At 34.4% G+C, this 13,459-nt stretch overlaps 2 long non-coding RNA genes across 3 annotated transcripts; one reads left to right on the top strand and one right to left on the bottom strand.

The window, feature by feature from the left end:
• The first annotated feature begins 977 nt into the window (after positions 1-977).
• LOC118682454 (uncharacterized) lies at positions 978-5,337 on the top strand. Of its 2 annotated transcripts, XR_004978287.2 has the most exons (3): positions 1,244-1,621; positions 5,019-5,183; positions 5,251-5,337. It is a non-coding gene; the product is annotated as an uncharacterized lncRNA (long non-coding RNA). The 2 variants fall into 2 exon arrangements; XR_011396537.1 differs by having other exon boundaries at positions 978-1,621; positions 5,019-5,264.
• On the bottom strand, positions 4,883-5,712 carry LOC138857453 (uncharacterized). The gene is made up of 3 exons (XR_011396538.1): positions 5,453-5,712; positions 5,244-5,373; positions 4,883-5,171 (listed from the first exon to the last, which is right to left on the bottom strand). It is a non-coding gene; the product is annotated as an uncharacterized lncRNA (long non-coding RNA).
• Positions 5,713-13,459: the final 7,747 nt, after the last annotated feature.

The following is a 13,459-nucleotide window of genomic DNA, read 5'->3' as shown; positions in this document are numbered from 1 at the left end:
ATTACTGCTCTTCATATACATACAATACTTACATATGTACACACCAACGCAACAACACAAACAAAGCAATTACAATAATAAAGCATTCGTTTTGCAATGAAATTACCATTTATCGTGTAATGCCTTATTAAGTCACTTTGCTATTTATTCCAAATAAGAGCTGTCAGCTTTTGACAAGCATACATATGTATACCGCTCTCTTACAACAAAAGGAGAAAGTCTCTCACTAACCCACGTGAAAACTATGCAATTGCTTTTGTGTGAGTGATGCAAAGAGCGCTCGTTTCAAAGCACACAGCTCTTATTATAACAGAGCTTTCTTGTAACGCCGTTAATCGTTTTTATTTTTTTTGGAGCGTCTTGTTGAAAACGGGTATTTACAGAAACATTTGGTATCAGCGCGTTTTTGTCACCTAATCGAGTAATCGTACACAACTTAATGCCGATTTATATTTACATACACCCACATGTACTCAAGTGTGTACGCAGGTATGCAATCTGATTGCTTTGTTGGCATGTCCAAACATTTAACACCATCGATTAAAGGTCGCTTTAAGCCGCCGCCAATTGTAGATGCCAATCGCTAATGTGTACTGGTTTATGCTTAAATACAAACAGACAATCAATATTGGCCGCACCGAGGCAGTATTTTGCTATATCCGAATTCTTAATTGGAATGATATTTCAAATTCGTTTATACTCGTTAATTATATTATATTATTATATGCTATTCAATACTGTGAAGTTATTACTTATGAATAAACACGAAAACGTTATAGACGATATAAAAATCCACGGAATTTAAATTTTAACATTATTTCAAAACTTAATAGTGATTGATTAAAAGTTGTTTTTAGTTGATATTAAGCTCAAGGCAACATACCATGTGGAATTTTTATTATATTAATTTAATATTAAAGTTTGTTTACTCATTCGTTAATAGTTTACAAAGTTTTTATTTGATTTGACACTATGTTATTAAGTTTTAACAATTATATCCATAATTTTTAATTATAAACATCGAAAAATTGTAACGTTGATGTTGGGCATAGCTGTTTGTAGGAAGTGTACAAATTCAAACGCTGTTGAATTCCAATAACATAATAAACCTACAATATTATAGGTTAGGATCAAATAGATAGTTTCGTTCAACGACGGCGCTCCATACAAATATTGCTATCATGTGAGACAGCATCGCACAAGATGTAAGATGTAAACGCGATGTAAGATGTAAAGCCACCATCGCCGTTATAGAAAGAGACACTGTGCGCACACGAGCTGCAAAAGCCAGTATGTTTACATACATATGTATGTATCTGCAAAGAGACGTTAAAACGTCCTGCCGCTCTGTTAAACGAATCTACGTCCAGCATAGCGTGTCAGGCAGAAGTTTCTGCCCGGAAGAATAACTTTCCTAAACTGTATAAACTTTAGTAAGCCGTGTGCTCACAAGGAAATATGGTAGTGGTAACCACCTTATTAAAGACGAAAACGGATGCAAGTGAAATTCGCCTAAAAATAAACGTGACAAAACTGAATTTGTATCATTTCACCATCACTGGGGAAGAGATTTAGCGAAAAGCGCAATTCTGCTACCTTGGTAGTAAAATTACTCCAACAGGTGTTGATCTTAGGAAAGCAAACTCCAACTGAAATATTTTAACAACTTTGTCAAATAACTGAAATGCCTTTAATATTTTTGTTTTAGTCCTACACTCCAAAAGGAATTAAAGGACATTGTTGACCATATATGTACATATATATATTTGTATATATATTAACAAACAAATAAGTCGAACATTTGAAAATTAAAGAATTATGACTTTGTTTTATACGAACTTCGCAGTGATAATATGAATAAGCTGATCTGGTCTTCAAACAAGATTTTACTATAGGGAAGGTATACAACTTGTGCTAAGAAGAAAGGAAAGGAAATTTGACACTTTCACAAAACTATAATTAGTTTATTAATGCCGAAATTTTAGTTAAATATACAATATCGACAGTAATATTCAGGACCGATTTTTCATAATACGTTTTATATTATTGTAAAATCTTTTTTGGTAAATTTTTTATGTTAACCCAGTGATTTATGAGAAATTAGGATTCACTGAAAGTAGACGTTGTTAAATTTCAATTTGCGTTTATTTTCATACCAAATAATAATGTAACAATGCGCGGTATTATCAGCAATTTCGGCACTACTACCATAGAACAAGAGTTTTATGAGATACATACTTATGTACTTCTACGTAATAAAATACTCAATTATTGTAATTTCGCCATAGTTTCAAATAATGCATTAAAAAGATAATTAAATTAACATTTGAATTCAAAATTTCTATTTACTTTGTAATTCCGCATATCTTAATTAAAAATAATTTTCAAATTTCTAATCCCACATATCGAATTGTAAAATTAAAAATAAATGTTTAATCTCCAAGCTCGGATTAAAAATTAAAATCCTCATCCACAGTTTAGTATTTTTTGTCTTATTTCATATTTCATTTCATTACTTTTAATTATAGTTTTTCAATTAGAAATATGAAAATCTTTCCTTTTTATCCCTTTTCATTAGAGTGTTTGATTTCAATTTTTTTCATTTGTTACTCCAACATTTAAATTAAAAAATATTTAATCAGATTTTACCTCCGACTTGGAGCTTAAAAAATTAATTTCCAATTTTGCGAATGTATTGGGCATGCTGCGTTGATACTCCGACAGACAGTACGTCATAACAGTAGTTAAGACGAAAGAGTTAGTTGATTTATATACATACATATATGTATGTATACGCTTTGAACGACAAAATATCAGTAGAATGTGTATAAAACTTACCAGTCAATTATGTATTTTTATACTCTTGCAACATGTTGCTACAGAGTATAATAGTTTTATTCACCTAACGGTTGTTTGTATCACCTAAAACTATTCGAGTTAGATATTGGTATATATAAATGATCAGGATGAAGAGACGAGTTGAAATCCGGGTAACTGTCTGTCCGTCAGTCTGTGCAAGCTGTAACTTGAGTAAAATTTGAGATATCTTTATGAAACTTGGTATAATTGTTCCTTGGTACCGTTAGACGGTTGGTTGCAATACCAACATATGCATAATGGGACCACTCCCACGACCACAAAACGCCACTAATCAAAAACAAATAATCACATTAGGGAGGGGCATCTACAATTTAAATTGTTTTTTAAAAGTGAGCGCGGTCTCGCCCCCTAATAGGTTTAATGTGCATATCTCCTAAGCCGTTAAAGCTATAATAACAAAATTCACTGAGAACAAATATTCTTAGCACTTCTAGTGTGAAAATGGATGAAATCGGGTGACAAGCCCGCACACTCCCCATATCACCGTACTTTTAAAAACTACTAAAAGCGGGATAAATCAAGCACTATCCAATAATCCTATAAATCAGCCAACTATCCGCTTTTAGGTGAAAACCCATATCTTGTGATCTCCTTGCCGATTTCAAATTCGGTACATAACATTCTTCTTATATTCCTTTGTTATAGTGCGAAAATGGGCGAACTCGGATTACAACCACGCCTATTTCCCATATAACACCATTTTAAAATCCTTCTGATTCTTTCACTTTCCACTATGCAAATCAGGCAGCAATGATTGTATCGGGGCAATACTTTGAATGAATAATGCGTTTAAAGTATGCTACCTTGTGACCAACCTTGGCTAAATCGAACCAAAACTGTCCAAGCCCATAGGTACTGAACATGTAGACCCCAGTACCTATAGTTGACTTTTTACCGAAACTATCGGTAAAACCTGTTGCTACAGAGTATAATAGTTTTGTTCACCTAACGGTTGTTTGTATCACCTAAAACTAATCGAGTTAGATATAGGGTTATGTATATATAAATGATCAGGATGAAGAGACGAGTTGAAATCCGGGTGACTGTCTGTCCGTCCGTCCGTCCGTTCGTCCGTGTAAGCTCTAACTTGAGTAAAAATTGAGATATCTTTATGAAACTTGGTAGACATGTTTCTTGGTACCGTGAGACGGTTGGTATTGCATATGGGCGTAATCGGACCACTGCCACGCCCACAAAACGCCATTAATCAAAAACAAATAAATTGCCATAACTAAGCTCCGCAATAAGATACAAGACAGTTATATGGTACCACGGATCACATTAGGGAGAGGCATCTACAGTTAAATTTTTTTAAGTGGGCGTGGTCCCGCCCCTAATAGGTTTAATGTGCATATCTCCTAAACCGCTAATGCTATAATAACAAAATTCACTGGAAGCAAATGTTTTTAGCACTTTTATTGACGGTGTGAAAATAGTTGAAATCGGGTGGCAACTCCGCCCACTCCCCATATAACGGTACTGTTAAAAACTACTAAATGCGCGATAAATCAAGCACTAAACACGCCAGAGACATTAAATTTTATCTCTGGGATGGTATGAGATGACGTTATAGGAACCGGGTTCAAAATTATATAGTGGGCGTGGCACAGCCCACTTTTAGGTGAAAACCCATATCTTGAGATCTGCTTAACCGATTTCAACCAAATTCGGCGAATAACGTTCTTTTTATGTTCCTATGTCATAGTGCGAAAATGGGAGAAATCGGACTACAACCACGCCTACTTCCCATATAACACCATTTTAAATTCCATCTGATTATTTCACTTTCCACTATGCAAATCAGGCAACAATCACTGTATCGGGATAAAACTTTGCTTGAATATTGCGATTAAAGTATGCCACTTTGTGGCTAAAAATTGTCTGAATCGAACCAAAACTGTTTAAACTCCTAAGTACTAAATATGTGGACCCCAGTGCCTATAGTTGACCTTATACCGAAAATATCAGTCAATCCACAAAGAAATCTCAAACGAGTATACTATTTGACTTTGCGAGAGTATAAAATGTTCGGTAACATCCGAACTTAGCCCTTCCTTACTTGCTTTTATTTCTTTTACAATATTTTCCAATTTTTTTATTATCAAACTTTGAAAATTATTATTTTTTCCTTTTTGTAGAATCTATCGGCTCGAGCGACAACTCGGTTGGTGACATTATCATCGCTGAGGGCGAAGGAGTGCAAACAGGTGATAGCAGTGGAAATGCAGAAACAAATGTTGAACACGCAGCCGTTTCCACCGAAATTTCCATCGGTTCGGAGTTCGTAGAACCTTTTTAAAAATGTATATATATGTATATGTAAATATAAATAATATATTCAATAAAAAACACATGTCTCTTACTTTAAAGGTTTCCTCCATTAAGCCCTCTGTGTTGTAGCTCTTGTATGGCGACAGTATTGCGCTCATTTTTTTAAATAAAGGCCACTGCGAGGGGGAACCGCCAGTTGAACCGACTGCTGTTTTCTCCTTCCTATAAAACATAATAACATATAACGCGTTAATATTTACTCAATATTGTTTAGTATTTATTTTAACTCAATTTTATTTACCTAAATCTTTGCGATAGATTGTGCATCTTCGTTTTGATTTCTGCCGCCGTGAAGGTGACATCTTGCTACTGCAGCTCCACTGCCATTTCCTCCAAAATGTGGCTATTTTTTATGGCCCTCGAAGCGCACCAACTTTTTCTTCCCACAACTCAATTAGTAGGGCTTCTCAACTCTCACTCCACGAATTTCGTTTTTTATACACTTTTTTCTCTATTTGAACACAGAATGTAAGCAAATTGTCAAGTGACATTTAGGGCTGACAAAATATGTCTTTTAATAATATCGATTAAACTAGAGCAGGCACCGATTATAATGAGTGGAATGCAAGTTTTTAAGGGGTTTTCAGCAGAAACTGTGTTTTCGTTTGACAGATTTTGTAAGGATGAAAACACAAGTTTTCGCGTGAAAACCTCTTTTGTCTATGAAAACACGAATTTTGTGTCGGTGCGAACATAGTATTAAGTCGGGGAGTCCCTAATCCATTATTTTATCCATTTTTTTATTCCATTTTTTTTCTATTTATTATAAAACATTCTTGAATTACTTACAATTCTTGTTTTAAGTAAAATGATATTCGAACTAAATCCTTTGTGATTAAAAGAAACAAATATTAAAGCATTTTACTATTTTCCATTCCTTCGTCTTTTCTCGTCGTCCCCTCGCTCAAAATAAACCGGTTTGGGTTACAAAAGAATCTGTGTATGAACTGGCTCTAGCTCATGAACTTTCAGGGCTGCCAAGAAAACCACGAGATCATGAGCTCTCTCAGAAGGCAAAGAGAGGAGTTTCGAATGTGCACTTTTACATTGGGACTCTTTTGAGTCTCAAACCAGTTTATTGTGGGCGAGGGGACGACGAGGAAAGACAAAGGGACCGTGCCACTCGTGTTCGGGTGGCACGCTTTGTGTTTTTGTTCGTAACAGCTCGCTGCTACCCTTTTCAGCAATCCTTTTCACTTTCAAATTCTTTGAATGGTTGCAAGAGCGCTCGGTTTAAATGAATTCGATCGCAAATTTGAGTTCTGTTATCTATTTTTGTATGTAATATGCAAATATGTATGCATAGAATAATAGAAATATTATGACAAATTGTAAATAAGGAGAAAATTAAGATATAGATTATGGAGTAAAGAAATTATGAGTTTTTAATACTTAAAAATTAGGAATTTTCTATTATAAATTTGGCCTTGAAAATATTAGTAGCGGATATATAATACATTCTTGTGGATTAGGGAATTCCCGTCTTTAGTATTACTTTGAAACTATTTGGCGGGTAGGTACTTGTATTATGCATATTGTTCTACCATATTCATGCTAATTCATTGCAAGCAAAATGTGTGACCATCATCTCAACATACAAATGAAATACGCAGCACGCAGTGTTGCGCAGTCGAACCGCACAAATATTTGTGAAAAGGAATGCGGAAAAACTAGACTCGAGTTGCTGGACTCTTTTTGACCGTGTGAATGCACAGAGCGACACCAAAAGAAAATTTGACTCTTTTGAGTCCCTGTGTAAAAGTGCACTTAGCAAACTTCATAGGGTATGTTAATTGGCAAAATGATTAAAGTAATAATCCCTTTGCCATAACGTCATAAGTCCTACGCTATGTTCATTAACAAACTAACATGTTGAACAAAAATACCCGAATATTTATTATATATTGGCACGCACGTACATATACATGTGTATGTATGTATGTATTTACATAAATATGTGTGTAGATATGTGTAACGTGTACGCCGCAGCAACAAATATCCTACACATTTTGTTAATTTCATTTCGCAGTTGTTATTAATGATGTTTGCTAATGCCAATTCTCGTATTTACCGAACGCACAAACGAATGTATAATTATAATACTTAACAAAGTAACTTCACAAACAAGGGAATTCGAATGAAGTAACCGAAAATCGACGTACATACTTATGTATGTATAAGCAGAACTAGCAGCGTTGTCAAATTAAAAATAACGGTATACTAGTAAACCACAATTACCAACAATTCAAATAGCGATATAAATGCACATCTTTATGGCATTTAGTAATACCACCGAACAAATCCACAACTACTAAAAATAAAACACACAAACATACGTACATATGTACATACTTATAAATATATATGTGTATATATATATATATATATATATATGTATGCATTTATCCAATAGTTCGAGAGAGTAACAGCATTTAACATTAGCACTAAATGTTAAATAAAATATGAAGCTCCAGCTCATTCCAAATGCAATTCGTACAGACATTCGAGCCAACTTTGCGGCCATTCGAGCGTATTGAAGTCACCCTTCCATCCACTTTGGGACAGACTCTTCAACGCTCATTTCCTTTGTGAAATATTGTGAATATTTCAGCATACAACCCTTTTTAATAATATTTAGTTAACCTGCAAAAAGTAAGATCACATTGTGTGCTAGGAAAGGACCACGCTACGATATAACCAACAGTAGTAACCGAAGTGGTCCAAACATATGGACACATTTTTTTAGCATTGTGCTGTCATAGAACATGACCGCCTCTGGTTCAACGCTGCATAACATAGGACCACGCTACAAACTAATTTGTTCAGTCCAATATCTACTCCACTTACACTAGACCCTCTACTATTGTGGTATTATTGGGCTACGGTTTTAACTAGTAATAGAACCGTCCTTGTCATTATTCAATTAAATAATTGTTTTTATTGTAATTAATTTTTTATTTATTATTATATATTGCACATACTAAAATAAACTTAAATTATTTAAATTAATTATTCTTATTTTTTGTCATTTAATTCCGTCTCTAGTTTTGAAACGTTATCATCTTTTCTGTTCAAATGGTATGTAGCTGCAGCAATGGTATCTTCTTTTTGAGACAGCTTCTCCAACAGCACAGTTTGTTCTATTTAACCCCCAACAATAATGTTCTAATACTGTAAAAATTAAAATAGTGTATTTTTAAGTACTGAAAAGATAACGAACGTCTGAGAGGCTTATTTTGAACATTTGTTTCAAGAAAATTATTATTTATTTAAAACATTGAAATGTAATTTACTTCTATTAAAAAGTTAACACAAAAAATTTGTATTTTTAGAAGGACATCATTTCATAACATAAAACTTACAAAAAAAAAATTGTTTACTTAAATTCAGTAACAGTGTTCATTTATATAATGCATATTAACTTTTGACGTAATTACATGTAAGAATTACATATTAAATGTCTCCACACACGGGTGTATCACATTTTACGTAGACACATAGCCAATAAAGTATGCGTTCACCCGACACTATTTTTTAAGTGAAGTAAAAACACAATGTAAATAGGTAATTCAGTTCAAATTTTCTACATGTATTTCTTCTTTATATTTTTATGTTCAAAATGCAAAAACAAAAATGTTTTTTGTGATAACGGGATTTTAGTGTAAGGAGAAGTAAACATAGGCACCATTAAGTCTGCGTTCAGCTTTAAAATTAGTTACAAAAGTATTAAAAATGATAAAGAAAATTAAATTCAATATTTTGTTGGATAGCCGCGTTGATCTTACCAACTTATCTGTTTCCTGAGCTATAATCTGGGACCATTCTTCTTTCATAACACTTCGCAAAGCCTCTTTACTTGTTATTGTATGCTGACGAGTTCTATTTTCCTACAGATCGCATATATGCTCAATAGGATTGTGGTCAGGTGATTGAGGGGGCGTTTTAAGTTGTCTAGGAGCATTGTACAACAGCCAAGGTCTAACTATTTCCGCAGTATGCTTCTTATCTTGTTGGAACCTAAGTGTTTCAAATTCTTTTTTAAAATGTTCAAATAACTCCATTTATCCATTGTGGATTCAATAAATTCAAGCAGACCCACACCACCAGCCGCCATGCAACCCCACACCATAATTCCGCCACCTCCGTGTTTAACTGTACCAACAAGATTTTGCTTTTCAAGGGCAGTTCCTGACTTGCGCCACACAATTTGTCGACCTTTAATGTCAAAAATGCAAAATTTACTTTCATCCGAAAATATTACTTGTCTCCAAAATACCGGCGACTTATTTATATAATTATGAGCAAATTCAATGCGCTTTCGCTTGTTTACTAGTAAAATATGTATATGGTTTCTTTCGAGCGTCTCCACCATGATATCCAGCAATAAATATCGAGCACGATCATTAACGAAAACACCAACGAAGACATTTGATTAAATGTATCGAAACCGCCTTTTGTTTGATTATAATATAATATCACGCACGGCTTTCCACTTTTGTTATTAATCGTGCCCTTTTCATTTGGATGGCTTAAGTTTGTAGGATAAAAGAGTCAAAGGGCCGCCATAACAAAACATTTTAGTTCCAACCTTGGTGAGCGAGTGTTTTTCATTTCTTTCGGGATTTCTCTTTTGTTCGACCATATGATTCTTACAAGCGTCAATTTGTAGGGCTCTTTTAACTAGCTTTTTGCTAAAAGTGAAGTAAACCAATTGTCACAGGTAACCCATGCACTGGTCGGAATAGCTACATAATAACTTATAATACTCCCCCAATGGAAGATCAGAAGTTTTTGCCGATATTCCCAATTACGGAATAGCATTGAACATATACTTCGTGGTACTACTACATATTATCACAATTTGTATTCCATATTTATTTGGCTTATTGGGAAGATACATCTTAAATGGGCAACGACACCGAAATCCCAAATGCTGTTTATCAATTGTAATATGAGTTTCTGGGTTCTAGCTCGTTTGGCATTGCCTTATTAAAAGGTCCCATATCTTTCTGACGGGCGTGAAGGTATCATTTAGTTTTAGGGAAGGGCGCAAAGATTTATCATCCATTCTAAGTCCCCGAAACAAGAAATTGAATCTCTCGCTACTCATAGTTGCCATATATCGCATTCCACCATAAAAAATATTGAAAATTCGTCGGTTAATAAATGATTATCAGTTAGTGCTGCTGATAAGGTATGCTTGGCAATCAATGCACTTATTTATAGGACTTTACTTTAAATGTATGTAGCAGACGTAACATCGTCTCGGCGGTTTGTAGAAATCTCAGCATTTATCCACTACAATCCCGAAATTAACTTAGTTAAGAAGACATTGAAACACGAAATTGGCTCATTCAGCGATCCCATTGACGGGTAGGCCCTCCAGCTGTGCGAACAATGTTTGTTCCAGAAATTCGTCCGGCATTTTGTCCTTTTGACGTAGTTCAGCAATGCCTACTTTTACTTCTAAAGACCGGTTGAGGTAGCGTAGTAATGCGATAATCAGAAGGTGAAGTAAGGTGAGTAGAGGTTTAAGGCAGTCCTTGAGGGGATTTATATTATTCAATGCAATCAGCAAGTTCATCTTCCACGTCACTTTGAATATTATGCTCCAGCATTTAATTCTCAGAAAACAAACTTGTTATACTTGTATTTCATCAAAGCAAACACTTATGACTGAAAAACTGTCAGCACTGGCAAGCTGCAGTTAACGACTGAGAAAACTGAACGCGAGAATATTCTCTTTTAAGCAGTATTTATATATATTTATACCTGTCAATTTAGCAAATATGTACATATGTACATACATATCCGAAAACAATTGAGCTTGAAAGTGCCGACATTAGAGCAATCTAAAATTAAAAATCTATGTGTTAATTGAACAAACAATATAAATTTAAAAATCAGTAATTTCACACACTCTTCCACCACGACAGTCGGGTTTAAGTAAACGGAACGGACCCGGATTTTTATCCAGCCAAGGACTGTCAACTCGGGTACCATTCAAGAATGTTTTCTGCTGCTACAACAACAACAACCATATATTATATTAGCGAATATTAAATTCTACAATTTATAGTACATTTTTTAAAGAATTAAATACTAAGTATTTATTTGCCATACTTATTTAAATTTGCCATACTCTATTCCGCATTGGCAGTTTATATGAAAACCAGTAAGGATGAGCAAAGTTCGGGTGCAACCGAATATTTTACACTCTCGCAACTTGCAAGGATAAGAGCCCGGGAAATTACTTCAGGTGTTGGCAAAATTTTTTATTAAAGGAAGTATTGATCTGATTCAAACAATTTTTGACACAAAGGCATACTACTTGTATTATCGAGAGTTTCATTTATTTTATTATATGAATTTTAATTAAGTATCTTACACACTGACCGATTTTTGGTCACAAGGTGGCATACTTTAATCGCATTATTCACGCAAAGTTTTACCCCGATACAATCATTGCTGCTTGATTTTTAATATGTCAGATCTTTAATTTTTATACTCTTGCAACATGTTGCTACAGAGTATAATAGTTTTGTTCACCTTACGGTTTTTTTATAACCAAAAACTAATCAAGTTAGATATACAATACTTAGGGTTATATATACATATGTACATAAATGATCAGGATGAATAGACGACGGGTGACGGTCTGTCTGCCCGTCTGTGCAAGCTGTAACTAATAACCAACTATTTATACAATTATTTTTTTTGAGAAAAATCATATCACTCTTATTGGAAAATTCAGTTGATGTGCAAAACGATATTAGGGATATGAGATTAAGAGAAGGTCAACTCCAACCCCATTCATGTACAGCGTTAAACCATTAATATAAGATGTGTTAGAATAACGGAAATTGTTATATGTCGTATATTATAATTTCACATATTTTCGGCGTTAAACTAAAGTACTTATATCCAATATTACTATACGTAGAGTTAATTTTGCTAAGATATCTTACATATTGATCGATATCGTATAAGGCCAACCGGGAGTTTGAAAAGCTTTTATTAGGAATATTAGAGATAATTGTAGTATTGACCCGATTTTATCTTTTTTTGGAATTACTACAGAACAGATACTCTCTGAGTTTCATTAAGGTATCCCAATTACCGTCAACAATATATATAGGCTAAGGTCAACCGGATGTTTGAAAATCCTGATATTAGGTATATGGGGGCTAGAACCCGATATTATCCAGTTTAGCCGCAGAGATGGACCGTTAGAGAAAAGTACGCTCACTTAATTTAATTAAAATAACTCACATTTTGTCCGATATATGGGGTATAAGAGCCGGAAGTTCCAAAATCTTTATATTAGGTATATGAGAGCTAAGGGAAATATTGATCCATTTTTAACATACAGACTTTCTATTATCAGGAAAGGTTTCTCGCCTAATTTCAATTATACATATATCTCACACATTGACCGATATTTGCTGCAAAAAGGTTCTGGAGTTCACATGTCTAGTATTTGTGGACTTGAATAGTTTTAGTCCGATTTGGACAATTTTCCGTCATAAGGTGACACATCTCAATAGCATTATTCTTGCAAAGTTTTATCCGGATGTACAGATTGGTTCTTTATTTGCATACTGAGTTGTATCAGATGGAATTTAAAATTGTTGTATATGGGATGTAGGCGTGCTTTTTATCCGATTTTGCCAATTTTCACACTGTAACATGCCAATGTCAAATTTGGTTGAAATTGGTCGAGTAGGCTGGAGATACTTGTACATATGTATGCATGTGATTTCACATAAATGTGGGCGATGACACGCACATTGTCCAATTTGATACCGGCTCATCTCGGTTGTAAAATTTTATGTCTCTGACGCATTTAGTTATTGATTCATCGCACATTTAGTAGTTCTTAACAAAACCGTTATGTGGGAAGAGGGCGGGGTGATAATCCGATCTCATATATTTTCACACAGTCGTTAGGGGTTCTTATAGGATTTGTTGCTAAGAATTTGGTTATTGTACCTTTAGTGGTTTAGGAGATGCATATGTACATTAAGTATATTAGAGGGCAGGACCACGACCATTTTTTCAAAATGTTTATCCAACAGGTGGCCAAAGAGCCAGGTGGCAAAACTATCCCTGTAGCAACATGTTGCAAGAGTATAAGAATCACATTGCGAAGCAGACGCTAAAGTGGCGTCGTGTCCACGAATTTGCAATGATGCCTCATTTCCAACTGCCAATTGCTTTTTTTACTTTAAAGAAGCATTTCTAGCGG

Source organism: Bactrocera oleae, chromosome 5, assembly GCF_042242935.1.
Source record: "Bactrocera oleae isolate idBacOlea1 chromosome 5, idBacOlea1, whole genome shotgun sequence".
Taxonomy (NCBI): Eukaryota; Metazoa; Arthropoda; class Insecta; order Diptera; family Tephritidae; genus Bactrocera; species Bactrocera oleae.
The sequence above is the reverse complement of the archived record's forward strand: the minus strand, read 5'-3'. Positions and strand labels throughout refer to the sequence as shown.